The sequence below is a fragment of the Pristis pectinata genome, chromosome 7 (assembly GCF_009764475.1).
Source record: "Pristis pectinata isolate sPriPec2 chromosome 7, sPriPec2.1.pri, whole genome shotgun sequence".
NCBI lineage: Eukaryota > Metazoa > Chordata > Chondrichthyes > Rhinopristiformes > Pristidae > Pristis > Pristis pectinata.
Window position 1 is genome coordinate 72,367,758 of NC_067411.1, and position 14,079 is coordinate 72,381,836.

The 14,079-nt window shown below is 39.1% G+C and overlaps 1 protein-coding gene across 8 annotated transcripts in view; it reads right to left on the reverse strand.

Annotated features, from left to right (window-relative positions):
- aopep (aminopeptidase O (putative)) overlaps nucleotides 1–14,079 on the reverse strand; it is a 175,007-nt gene that overhangs the window by 22,976 nt on the left and 137,952 nt on the right. The gene's annotated exons all lie outside the window — the stretch shown is intronic.

A 14,079-nucleotide genomic window follows, 5' to 3' on the forward strand; every position in this document is an offset into this window, starting at 1 on the left:
GTTCTTGATGTGGCTACAAAGAACTAGCTTTGCACATTACATTCAACATAATATATCCAGGAGCAGGCCAAGAACGAAGTAGTACTTTCTTTGTGTATCCATATATGGGGATGTATCATCACATGCTGGTGTTGTTGCCAGAAGTAATATTTAACATGACTAACAGTTACCCTTTTAAGGTGCTTTGAAGAAGAACTGCTATTCTAAACTTAACCCATCCCACTCTAGACAAACAGCTCAACAAAAAAAACACATTTTTTTAATTCTAAATTGAAAAAAGCCCTTTGTTCAGTTACAAGAGGATTCAATTTTGCTATCCGTATTTCTCCAATTTTTATTGTAGGCGTTTTTCCCATTGGGTTATAAAGGTGGAGGGTTTTGATCTAGTGACAATGAAGGCAGAGTGATAGATTTCACGATGGTCTATTTGCAGCCTTTGTCCTTCAAGGTGGTGGAGGGCACAGGTAGAGAAGTAAACCGCATTTTATGGAAAGTAGACACTGCAGCCACAGCGTGTCAGTGGTGCTGATAGTGAATGTACAGGATAGTGAACTGGACACCAATCAAGCAAGCTGCTTTGTCCTTGATAAACTCAAGCCACAAGAGTGCTGCTGGATTACAGATATTCAATCCTTGACCTAATCTGAAAGCCATAATGTTTATATGGCTGGTCCAGTTAAGTTTCTCCTCTTCATTTCTGGGACGTTGTATACCGTTGTATACTGAACATTTATCAATAACCCAAGACAATCCCCACTGTTGTGAGGACTCATGTTGAAGGGAAGATCACTGATCAGACAACTGAAATAAGCCTAGGACACTATCAAGCAGGCACTTGCAACAATGCCCAAGGGCTGAAAGGACTAACCTCCAACAATCACAATCCTTTGTGCTAGGCATGACATGAGTAAGTGGGTGATCATTCCATTTGAATCCCATGAACAAGAATAAAAGTTTTGTCAATGCAAATCATGCCCAGTGCTCCGTAACCATGGAAAGTTAACCATGAAGATATTGGCACCTCCAAAATCACTTGAAATTTCAATTCATCTAGTATGGTGGAGATATTTATCGCAAAACAAATAAATATTTACAAATAAGACCTCTTATGTTTGCAACTCTATATGTGTTTAAACTAGTCTACCCAAGCAAACAACAAACCATAAAAGACACTGAAAACAGTGGTAACTGCAAATGATATGAATAGCAGAGGAGGAGCATATTTCACCTTCAAATAAGAAAGTTATATTTATAGTGGGAACTAATTATCTATGTCCCATTGTACCCACCATTTCCTCACATTCCTTGAATGTGGCATCTTCTGCTGTCTCTAAACTGCCAAACACTTAGTTAAAATCATCCTGCTGCTGACAATTTGCTTAAATGCTCCTTCATCTCTATTTTTAGATGTCTCACAATCACCATTTTTTCTCCTTTCATGGGTGAAAAACTGAAGTGCACCTGCCAAGATGTTGGAATCACTATTTCTCACTCAAATCTCTTGGGCACGGAAAGCCGTCTCATCCAACTCAGCCAAATACTCCTACTATTCCTGGAAACTAATTACTGAAAAATCTCTGTCGTGTTCTTTGGCTTCAGGTAGAGGGTCTTCTTAAACATACATATGACTTCTGCAGAAATTCCCAAGGAAGCCATGAACCATTTACAAGCTCAATGTAACATTCTCATTATAATTTTCATGTTATTCTTTTTTTTTGTAGATTTTGTGTCAATTCCTGAATTAGCTGAGAAACTTAGTTATCCCTTTGGAACTCAAACAACACAAGATTACTGACAAATGTCCCAGTTTCTATGTGATGTCTTCTTATTTCCAATGCAACCTTCTCTTTTTGCACTGATGTTGATCTTTTGGTTAACTAGAGCTCCCTATTATCATTTTATTCAAACTTATTTACTAATGTTTTCATACAAATGCAAAGAAAACAGCTTTCCTAGCAAAGGAAATGCAATATTTGTCTAAAAATATGTAAAAGAACAAATAACGTTGACGTATACATTAGTACAGAAACACAGCAAATAATAAGCAAAGTGTGTAGGACAGATGATGACTTGGATCTTCTTTATATACTATGAATAACTATATTTGCAACATCTAATGACAACAATTTACACTTAATTAAAATAAACTAGCACTTTATGAAAAAAAATTCCAAATATGCTCACTACATCAGTGAAAGACTCCTTCACTTGTGTGTAAGCAACTATTTTGTCCTTCTGATAAATACTGATATACCACTCCTCAAACTACTTATAATTTTGCCCAATAAACCATTCTTTTTAAACAATAAATTATTTTGTTAGACCTCTCAGGCTCAGAGCTTGGAGAAGAAAAACAGGAACCATGCTCTGTTCTGGTCCAGACTTGTACTACATCACAAAACTTTGTATTTAACATACTACAAATGTATCAAGATTGAATCAAGAGAAAATCTGAGATCCAAATCTTTCTTAGCCAAAATATATTAAAATCACTGCAAAGTTCACCTGGTTTTGTGAATGTTTCTGGTGGAAACAAAAATATACATTAGTTTTTAAGAAAATAAAACCCTGCTTGTTCACTCTGTTATGTACCTCAGCAATAACCTGCTTCCACAAATTACCACAAGAGATCCACTTTGGTTAGAATCATTAATTAATAATTATAATGGCTGCATTGTAGTCTAAATCCAATCATCCCTAATCTACTATCTGACATGCTCTGACATTCAAATTGCAAGACTGGAGATGTGCTAGCCAGAAAAATGAAACCTTCAGCTCCATTCACTTTGGAAGAAAAAAAGAAAATTCAATGTTCTTGTATGTAGGGTGGCATTTCAGCAAATTCTGAGGAATTGGGACAGTAGCACACCTAACTGTGCAGTTGCCTTACAGCTCCAGTGACCCAGTTCAACCCCAACTTCCCATCAGAATTAAAATTATCACTGACTTAGATGATGTGAAATTTGTTGTTTTGCAGCAGCGGTACAGTGTAAAGGCATGAAATTAATATAAATTACAAAATAAATATATAGTGCAAAAAAAACAATGAGGTAGTGTTCATGGATTCATGGACCATTCAGAAATCTAAAGGCGGAAGGAAAGAAGTTGCTTCTGAATTGTTGATTGTGGGTCTTCAGGATCCTGTATCTCCTCCACAATGGTAGTAATGAGAAAAGGGCATGCCCCAGATGTTGAGGGTCCTTAGTGGTGGATACTGCCTTCTTGAGGCACTGCCTCTTGAAGATGTTCTCGATGGTGAGGAGGGTTATCTCTGTGATGGATCTGGCTGAGTCTACAACCCTCTGCAGCCTCTTGCGATCCTGTGCATTGGAGCCTCCATACCAGCCTGTGATGCAACCAGTCAGAATGCTCACCACTATTTATCTATAGAAATTTGTAAGAGTCTTTGGTGACATACTGAATCTCCTCAAGCTTCTAACAAAGTAGAGTCGCCGGCGTGCCCTAATTGGGCATCATAAATTGCCCCTAATCTGCAAGCAAGTGGTAGAATCTAGCAGTTGTTGATGGAAATGCGGGGAGAACAAAATAGGATTGATTCAGGATTATTATAAATGGATCCCTGATGACCAGCACGGACTCAGTGGCCTGAAGGACTCTTTTTAGCACTTTATGGCTCTTTGGCTTCATATCGTTTAATGGTTTGCACCCATGGAAAACAATGCAATCAGAACTGATATGGTTACATCAGGAAATAGCATCATACATAGAAAACAGAAGAGTACAGCACAGGAACAGGCTCTTTGGCCCACAACGTCCATGCCGACCATGATGCCAATTTAAATTGCACATCTGCCTGCACATGGGCCTATTCCCTCCATTCCTTGTCTGTTCATGTAACTGTCTAAATGTCTCTTAAATGCTGTTATTGTATTTGCTTCCACCACCTCCCCGGCAGCATGTTCCAGGCACTCACCACTCTTTGCATAAAAAACTTGCCTCGTAAATCTCCTTTAAACTTTCCCCCCTCACCTTAAAGCCATGTCCCCTGGTATTTGACATTTCCACCCTGGGAAAAGACTATCTACCCTTCTCATAATTTTACAGACTTTTATCAGGTCATCCCCCAATGCAGATAAAACAATCCAATTTGTTCAACCTCTCCTTTTAGCTAATACTCTCTAATCCACGCAACACCCAGGTGAACTTCTTCCATACCATCGCTATAGCTTTTACATCGTTCCTATAATGGGACAACCAAAACTGCATACACTACTCCAAATGTGGCCTAATCAAAGTTTTGTACAGCTGCAATACAACTTCCCAACTTTGTAATATTCACTGCCTTGACCAATCAAGGCAAGAATGCTGTATTCCTTCTTTACAACCCTATCTTCCTAAATGGCCATTCTCAGGGAGCTAGAGACATACACCCCAAGATCCTCCGTACATCAATGCTCCTAAAGGTCCTGCCATTTACTGTGCATTTTCCCCTTACATTTGATCTACCAAAGCACAACACTTTACACATCTCTGATTCAACTCCATCTGCCATTTCTCTGCTCTTTTTTCCAATTGGTCTATATCCAGCTGTATCCTTTAACAACCTTGCTCACTATCCACAACTTCACCATTTTTTGCATCTCCTGCAAATCTACTAATCAACCCGCTTACATTTTCTTCCAAATCATTTACATATATCACAACAGATGTCCAAAGCAATGATCCCTGCAGAACACCACTGGTCACAGACCTCCAGTCAGAATAACACTTCTCCACCACTACTGTTTTCTATAGCCAAGCCAACTTTGAATACAATCTATCAAGTCTCCATGGCTCCCACGTGCCTTAGTCTTTTGGATCAGCCTACAACGAAGGACCTCGTTGAGTGATTTATTGAAGTCCGTGTGAGCAATATCCACTGCCCCATCCTCATCATCTTCGTCACCTCCTCAAAAATCTCAATCGTTATAAGACGTGACCTCCCTCGCACAAAGCCATGCTGACTATCCCTAACAAGTCCATGCTTTTCTGGATATGAGTAGATCCTATCTCAAAGAATCTTCTCCAATAATTTCCCTACTACTGATGTAAAGTCCCAGGCCTATAATTTCCTTGTTTACCTCTATTGCTCTTCTTAAACAAAGGAACAACATTTGCTATTCTAAACCAAATAGAGGAAATAGAATGACCCCAGTCAAGAAGGTCAATGTAGATTCTGTACCTCAAACTTTCTTTCCTCCCCAGTTCCCATACCTTCTGCATATGAAGAAACATTCAAGAATTTGTCAACCTTGGCCTCAAATATACTCATACACTACACAGTCACAGAATTCAAAGTCGAGAAATTCTTTAAAAAAAATCTACAATCTTCCATATTAAGGATTTTGCCCTCAATTACTGCTAAATGGTGGATTCCTTATCCCAGGACTATCTTCCAACGAGAGGAAGCAGCCGCTCATCATCCATCCTGTTAATGTCTCTGAAGTTCAAAAGCAAAAAAGTGCAGATGCTGGAAATCTGAAGTAAAACAGAAGATGCTGTAAATACTCAGTAAATCAAGCAGCAACTATGGAGACATTTCAGATTAGTGACCTCTCTTCAGAACTAGGAAAAGCCATAAATTAAACATGTTTTAAGTTGCAGAGGGAGTGTGCACAGAAGAAACAAGATAAAAGACAAGATGAAAGGGGTAACTGTTCTGGAAAACTGGGCAAACTCTACCTGCCCCAACTGCTGTGTACAGCTGTGCTGAGAACCCAGCTGCATGTGCCTTGCCCAGCAGCTTCTGTCCTCCTCCCTACCAGACTTAATTGCAAGGGGAATGTCTATTAGTGTCCATCCCCAATGTCTGAATTCAACAGACTTGCACTAAACCCTTAAAATGAAGACAAAGGCCTTCAGCAATAGAGATTGCACTCTACATAGATTTTAGCAGCTTTCAAGAACCTAGGAAGCAAAAAATACTTGCAGAATGTTTGAAATGGCAAAAAAAAAATCAAACCCTAACCAAGTTGCGAGTAGATGATGATCTCTTTAAACAGTGACTGTGGGGGTGATGGGGTGTCTCTGTGCTACTGAGCACATTCAGCTATGCAAGGTTCAGAGTGCATTAGCCAAATCCCTGAAGGCTTGACAGACCCACCTTCAAATTAGTGCCAAATGCTGACTTATATCATGATCCACTTCCTGGCAAGGTGCCAAAAGACTGGAGGATAGCAAATGTGCCTTTATTAAGGAAGGACAGCAAGGATAGACCTGGTAATTATACACCAGTTACCTAACATCCATGGTAGATAAGTTGCTGGAAGGCATTCCAAGGGATTAGATATACTTGCATTTGGAAAGGAAGGGGTTGATTAGGGGTAGACAACATGGCTTCATGCACGGGAGATCTTACCTTACAAATTTGATTGGGGTTTTTTTTTAATGAAGTGACGAGAAAGGTTGATGAGGGTAGGGCGGTAGACATAGTCTGTAAGGCTTTTGATAAGGTTCCACATGGTAGGGTACTCTGGAAGGTTAGATGGTAAGGCATCCAAGGAGAGTTAGCAAACTGGATACAAAATTGGCTGGATGGTAGGAAACAGGGTGACGCTAGAAGGATGTTTCTCAGACTGGAGGTCTGTGACTAGTGGTGTGCCCCAGGGGTCGGTGCTGGGGCCATTGTTACTTGTCATCTATACTAATGATTTGGATGAGAATATACGAGGAATAGTGAGCAAGTTTGCAGATTACAATAAATTAGGTGGTGTCGTAGACAGTGAAGAGCAGTATCAAGAATTGCAGTGGGATCTTGATCAGCTGGGTAGGTGGGCTGAGGAATGGCAAATAGAGTTTAATTCAGATAAGTGCAAGTTGTTACATTTTGCAAGGACAATCAAGGTAAGACTTTGACATTGAACGGAAAGGAATCTGGGTACTTTGTAGAACAGAGGGACCTTGGAGTATAGATGCATAGTTCCCTTAAAGGGGAGTCACAGGTAGACAAGACAGTGAAGGCAGCTTTTGGCATGCTGGCTTTCATCAGTCAGAGCACTGAATGTGGAAGTTGGGAGGTTAAGTTGTGATTGTGCAAGACATTGGTGAAGCCACACTTGAAATAGTGTTCAGATTTGGTCACCCTGTTACAGGAAGGATGTGATTAAATTAAAAAGAGTGCAAAAAAAATTTACGAGGATGATGCCGGGACTCAAGTGACTGAGTTAAAGGGAGAAGTTAGACAGGCTGGGCCTTTACTCCATGGAGCATAGGAAACTGAGGGGTGATCTCATGAACGTATATAAGATCATGAGGGGCATAGATAAGATGAGTGGTCTTTTTCCAGTGCTGGGGAATCGAAAACTAGAGGATATAGTTTTAATGTTAGAGGTAAAAGGTTTAATAAGAACCTGAGGGGCAACTGTTTTTTGTTTACAAATAGCAGGTGGTAGATATATGGAACCAGCTGCCAGAGGAAGTGGTTGAGGCAGGTACATCAGATACATTTAAGTATTGGACAGGTATATGAATGACAGGAGTTTAGAGAAATATGGGCATAGTGCTGGGAACTGGGATTTGTTTGAATATACATCTTGGTTGGCATGGACAGGTATGAGCCAAAGAGTCTTTTTCCATGCTGTATGACTCTATGATGCTGTATACATGCTGTATACATCAGTTGCTCATTAATTGCATATGCATTAATGCCCTTGCCAACATAGCAAGGGTTATGATGTGTACCAAGTGAGAGACACATTGGCACCACAATGCCCAAAAAAAATGGTACTAATGAGCCATATTTTTGGCCAAACACTGAAAACTAGAACCAGACTGAATACAAAGGCACTTAAACATCCACAAGCCTTCACCTTTCAGCAGAGTGTTTGACAATATATTCTAGTGAAGTGGAATCAATATTCTAATGCAGTAAATCATCTGGTACTAGTGAAGATACTGTCAGTGTGTAATTTGACCCCCAGCATGTCCATATTACACTTTTCAGTCGTGTTTCATTTTTAGGGAAGATGCTTGTCAATCTCTCAATGAATAAATTAATAAACAATGAAGGACATATTTTGCTTGTTTGACAATTATGACAGCTTCAGTAAATAGAGAAACCATATTAAGCAAACTCCAGCCTTATTATGATCTTATCACCAAAAAACTGATACGGTAGCTTTCCGAGTTCTCTTTAAACACATTTTAACATTTACCCCATATATCAATGCCAGAACACAATATGAACAAATATTTAATATTTATTTAAATGCCTGCTTACATGCCATTAATAAACAAGTCCTATATTAATCTATTTCAAATAATAGATATGGCAGACACTACATTAAAATCTAATAAGACTTGCCCTATTCACTAAAAAAAGTATTCTGAAAGGGATAGAATTTATGAGCAGGCACTAAAATGGATCAAATGGAGGAAAGAACTGTTGTCATCTAATGTCACACCCTGAATTATGCAATTAACAAGTTTCATACAAAGAAAACTGAATTTAATACACTTCACTTTTCAAGTATTTCTGTTCAAAGTTTAGCAATAAATACTGTGATTTTTTTTCAGTACTTTGTTCTTACCACTTGAAAATTCAGAATGAGTCTTTGCTAATGAAGTAACTGGTGAAAAAAAGTGGCATGCTCCAAACTTCAAAAGAGCATTCAAATACAACCAAGCTTTGATTATTAAGCAGTGAAACTACATCTGAAACATTAACAGTATAATAGAATTGGCAAGCTAAATTACACTTCAGTTATCGGCCGTGCATAGTACTGTGATGCATAAAACTCCTTCAGTTCTCACACATTTGAAGCTTCACTGCAGCTGCTCCAAGGGCAGGCTTGAGCAACCATGACTTTAATATCCTGAAACAACAGCACTGTAAGACTATTCATCAATTCTAACATCGGATTTACCATAGTAAACCAAGTCCACAGCTTTAACAGGCAAATGATACTTAAAAAGATTACTACTGACCTTTCTCTGGCACGAAACGTGATAGATTTGCATTTGAGTAGCTACAACTGCAGCAGTAACACTGCACCCAGATTCAAGACACAAATCACTTAAATAGTACAGATGGTATTCTGAACATCCAGTTTGCTTGAACCCACGCTTCAGTGAAGGCATTAAAAGCCACGTCTCAGCACAGATATGTACAAGCCAGTGCAGTAGGAACTGACTGACTGCTGGGCAATTTCAATTATTGCTACATTATTCTGGGATCTCTGCCTAAATGCATACTTTTCCCCCAACGCTATTTCCTGATATCCTTGTTGTTTGAAATCAGATCAATGGTAGTAATATGTCACACACAAAATCCACTTCTTTTCTAAATGATTCTCAAACCGTTCAGCGATTCCTTTCATGCAAATAGATTACTCTGAATGTGTGTGGAGTACTTGAAAGTGGGTGCATTACATGTTGATAAAAGTTATTAAACAAAAGAATCTTAACATGGAAGCTGCAGCTGGCAGTACTTCAGAACAATACAAGAATAAACCATAAAAGAAATTCTGACCTTTCAAATTATAGAAGCCATTCAAATAAAATCCCACAATGCAGCTCAAAGTTTTACTAGTAAAATGTCACTCGCAAAGCTAAAGCATTTCCTTTCATCTGTCGTTAAGATGGTTGCTTAAACAAGTTAGAACCCTTTACACCCAGACTGGTCTTAACTATGCATGCCTCTAGGTCAGAGGCTCCCTGTAAAACACACAAGAAAGCATCAGCATGACTTGCCTGAACAGATTTATGGGCTTTACCATGTTTGCAAATAGCTTCTGAAACGAAAGGAATTCCAAGGTGTAAACTTGCCCTACAGCTAATTTAACTCAACATACTTACTGTGTTTAAAACAATCAATTCTAAATAGTTGTCAGCAAAAACAAGATGAACTCACTAAAGAAATAATTAAATATACAAAAATGCTTTAAGTTTTGGCAGGATTTCTGATGGAAATTCTCTTTTGAAGTCACAGCAGAGAATCCCAGCAATAAGCTGTCCTAAAAGCAGCAAGTCTGTTTCCCAGAGTAACAGTGTACGAGGATAGTGCAGACTGGTAACTCAGAGGCTTGAGCTAACAATCCAGGCAACCAAGTTTAAAGCCCGCCATTGTAGGCTATGGAATTTAAATTCAGTTTGTTTTTTGTAAAAGTCGAGAAAGATGACTATGACAACTACCAAATTGTCATAAAACTCATTTGGTTCACTAAAGTCCTTGGGGAATTTGCTATCCTCACCTAGCCAAGCCTCCAGACCCAGAACAAACCATTCTGTTCAGGGAAATTAGGGATGGGCAATAAATGCTGGCGTTGGCAGCAATGTCCACATCCCAAAAAGTGTGTAACTAAATAAATGACAAAAATTGATATTTTATTCAATCGATTTCAGAATATAGGCTTCTCTGTCAGTGATCTGCCTTTCTTGCTTCTCCCTAAATTAAGATAGTGGCAATGAGCCCTTGCAATTTGCTGTAATTGATGTAGTTAAGGTGCTTTCACAACACTTAGGGAGTTCAAGGATATTGACAGTGAAACTGAAGAAACTAGCCTGAATATTCTCATGCATCCTTAAGGCCTTAAGAATTACAAATTGGGCCTTGCACATTTTGTTGGTCTGAAGGTGAAGCAAGACAAAAATCCAATTTGTGGCAGAGATAGAGAAGCTATCAGTTAATTGGCCTGTAGGTAAGGAGTTGGGACTGGTTTGCAGACGAAAGACTCCATGGTGACCGAGTCTACTGGGTTATCAAGTGAGGAATCAATTGGTAGAGATTAGGTCCTCCATAGGAGTGTTGCTGAGTTAATAGGAAGGTCAGCAGGGTGATGCGGAAGGGGAATGTGTGGGCAGCAGGAGGGTCTAACCAAGATCAATTTATCAGTCTAAATATCTATGCTGAGAACATAAGTGACTTGTAGGGAAACTTCCAGCTGAATGACGATGGTCACATGCTGTGAAGTTCATTCTATTATATAATAGTATACACTGTCGCCAAGGAATCAACAGTGGATGAAGTGAATAGTTAAGCCAATGCATTGCTGGTGGATTGCTTTGATTTAGATGACAATGAGTTTACATCTTATTGCATTTTGAACTGATGTTTTCCAGATCTATGCACAAATTCATGACAAATAGCTTGTTTACACTTATGACACCCTGAAAAAAGACCTCATCAGCAAGCCAACTGAATCAGTTACTGGACTAGATCTTACACATTCAACTTTAAACTTGCTGACAAAGCCACCTTTTACAGCAATAGCAACTCAAGTCTTCATTGCAACTGCAGCTGTAAAAATCAAACAATGGAACATATAATCAAAGACTACCTCTCCAATCTTTTCCAGGACACATGGCTTACACTGGCCTTGCCATAATAAAAACATAAAATATTGGAAACATTCGGCAGGTCAGGCAGCAAATCTGGAAAGACAAACAGTTAATGTTTCAGGTCCAGGAACCTGAACCTTCCTCTCTCCACATTGCTGCCTGACCTGCTGAGTATTTTAAGCATTTTCTGTTTTTATTTTAGATTTCCAGCATCTTCATTTTTTTTAATTTTCATTGACTAAGCCATACCTGACAGCAGAATCTGGCTCCAAAACCCAATTATCATAATATAATGCTAGAACCAACACTTTTCACAATGTTAAAAGACATTTACAATATCTGCCCCAGAAGCTAAGTCAGAAGAACACATTTATAACATAGGTGGTGTCTATTTGGTCCATTAGAGCAATACAAAATTAATCCTGGCACCCTGTTCTTTCCCTCGAGTCCCTCATCTACCTCTGCTCCAAAGTTTTATTTCCTTGCACAAAGGATATTAATTCCCTTGTTACACATTTCCTATGAATAGTATCCTCTCTTTTAAATTACTATTTCCGCCTTTGTGAATTCATTAAAAATAGATGATGCTAACAAGGCCAGCATTTCCAATTACTCTGCAAAAGGTGCCAGGAAGTCACGGTTTTGATAAAATGCAGCCTCCTGGTAAAAATACTTCCACAGTAGTGTTAGATATTGAGTTCCCAGATTTTAATTCGGCAGCAGTGAAGGTACAACAATACATTTCCAAGTCAGGACACTGTGCGTGACTAGCGAGAGAACTTGGGGCGTTTGGGGTTCGCATGCATCTGCTACTTCTGTCCTTCCAAGGATGGAAGTAGCAGGCTTCAGAGCTACTGGTGAAAAAATCTGATGGTGCACACTGTAGGCAATAAGAGCCAATGGCAGACTTTGTGCTTGAGGATGAATGCAGTGCCAATCAAGGAACCTGAATAGCTCCAGATGTTCTAAGTCTAACAACAGTCACAGCTTGACATTTATCCAAGTACAAAATATTCCTTCAAACTCTTGGCGTGCCTTTAAGATGGGAAGTTAGGAGGTGACTCACTCTCTGCATACTGAATTGTTGACCTGCTTTTGCACCAACAGTATTTACGTAAGATGCCAATACCTTTCTGATCAATACTGACCATCCCACGATGTTGATTTTCAGGAATTCAATAAAAGTCAAAGGAAACATCGAGGGGAATTGACCTGTATCACTTACTTCATGAAAGCTGTGGGATCACCGATCAATTGGTTCTATAGGTTTATGATCCTTCTTCTGTGACAGGATAGCATAATTTAGTAGCGCAACCAGAAAAGGAGATAAACAGTCAACATGACAAAATATAGAATAAGGAGCAGGATCTATACCCATTAACAAAAGGAAAAGGAGAAAAAAAGATCTCTTTCTAACCAGTTAAGTATTTGCTGCAGAACAGTCACGATTATGGTGAAATACAGGAACTAATTTAGATGGTCAGGAACAGTCCTTAGACCCAGCATGATGCCACCCTAACTAATCCCATCTGCCTACACATAGCCTGTATTCTTCTATTCCCTGCCTGTTCATATGTCTGTCTAAGTGCTACTTAAATAACAACATGACTTCCCAACATTGATAATCAATGCCCCAACCGATGAAGGCAAGCATCCCCATGCCTTAACACCCTACCCACTTGTGCTGTCACTTTCAGGAAGCTATGGACTTGCACCCCAAGATCCCTCTGTACGTCAATGCAAGTGTCCATAGATCTACAAGATATTTCATCAGAAATCCTTTTGGCAATGTTGTCTGAGTGATAAATGTTGGTAGCAATATTGAGCCTAAATCATCCTACATATTTTGTATCATGGCGCCTTTTATATCTATTCAAGAAAGCGGAGATCAGCTTTCGCAGAGCAGCACTCCCTTCATACAGTGCTCAAATGTCAGCCTAGATGTCTGGCTTTAGAGTGGGAATTAAGCCCCTAATCTTCCAATTTAAAGGCAACACTACTACCTGAACCTCAGCTACATCCAACAAGGTTTATAATTTGAAAATCAAAATACTGAAGATGTGAAAAATCTGAAATAAAAACAGAAAGTGCTGGAAATACTCAGCCAGTCAGACCGAGGTGGAGATCAGAATACCTCCATTCAGTCCACAATGGTGACTCTGAGGTCCAATCACATGTCATTTTAATTCTCCAATCCACTCCCATCTTTGATCTCCTACACTGTTCCAATAAAACCTGACACAAGCTTGAGGAACAGCTCCTTATCTTCTCTCTATACATGCTGCAGCCTTTGATGAATACAGTATTGAGTCCCAATTTCAGAAAACCAGCCTTTGCTATTGGTATCAGAGCTGAGCAATTCTTAAAAATCTTCATATACATCCTATCACAGATATTTCCCCTTTGTTCCCTCTGCAACTTAGTTTTCTTACTTTTCAGATTCTAATGAATGGGCATTGACCTGCTATGTTGGCAGTTTCTCTCTCCAAAGATGTTGCCTAACCTGCTGGGTATCTCCAGTACTTGACTTTTTTTTAAGAAAGGTTTACAGTTCAGTTACCGATTTCTGATAAAAGTTCAAAATTATTAAAGAATTAAGCTACTTTTATATTGGTGGTTTATTCCCTACTGCAATTCCACCAATGACAGCAAATCATCAGCCTAAATTGGCATCAAGTAGGATGCACAGCAGTAATAACATTGTCTTCAACCAAGATTTCTGACATCTGCACAACATCTGATGGCAAATACAAAAGTTTTCATTACAGGGACTTCTTTCCAAATTGGTAGCAGAAGGTGTAT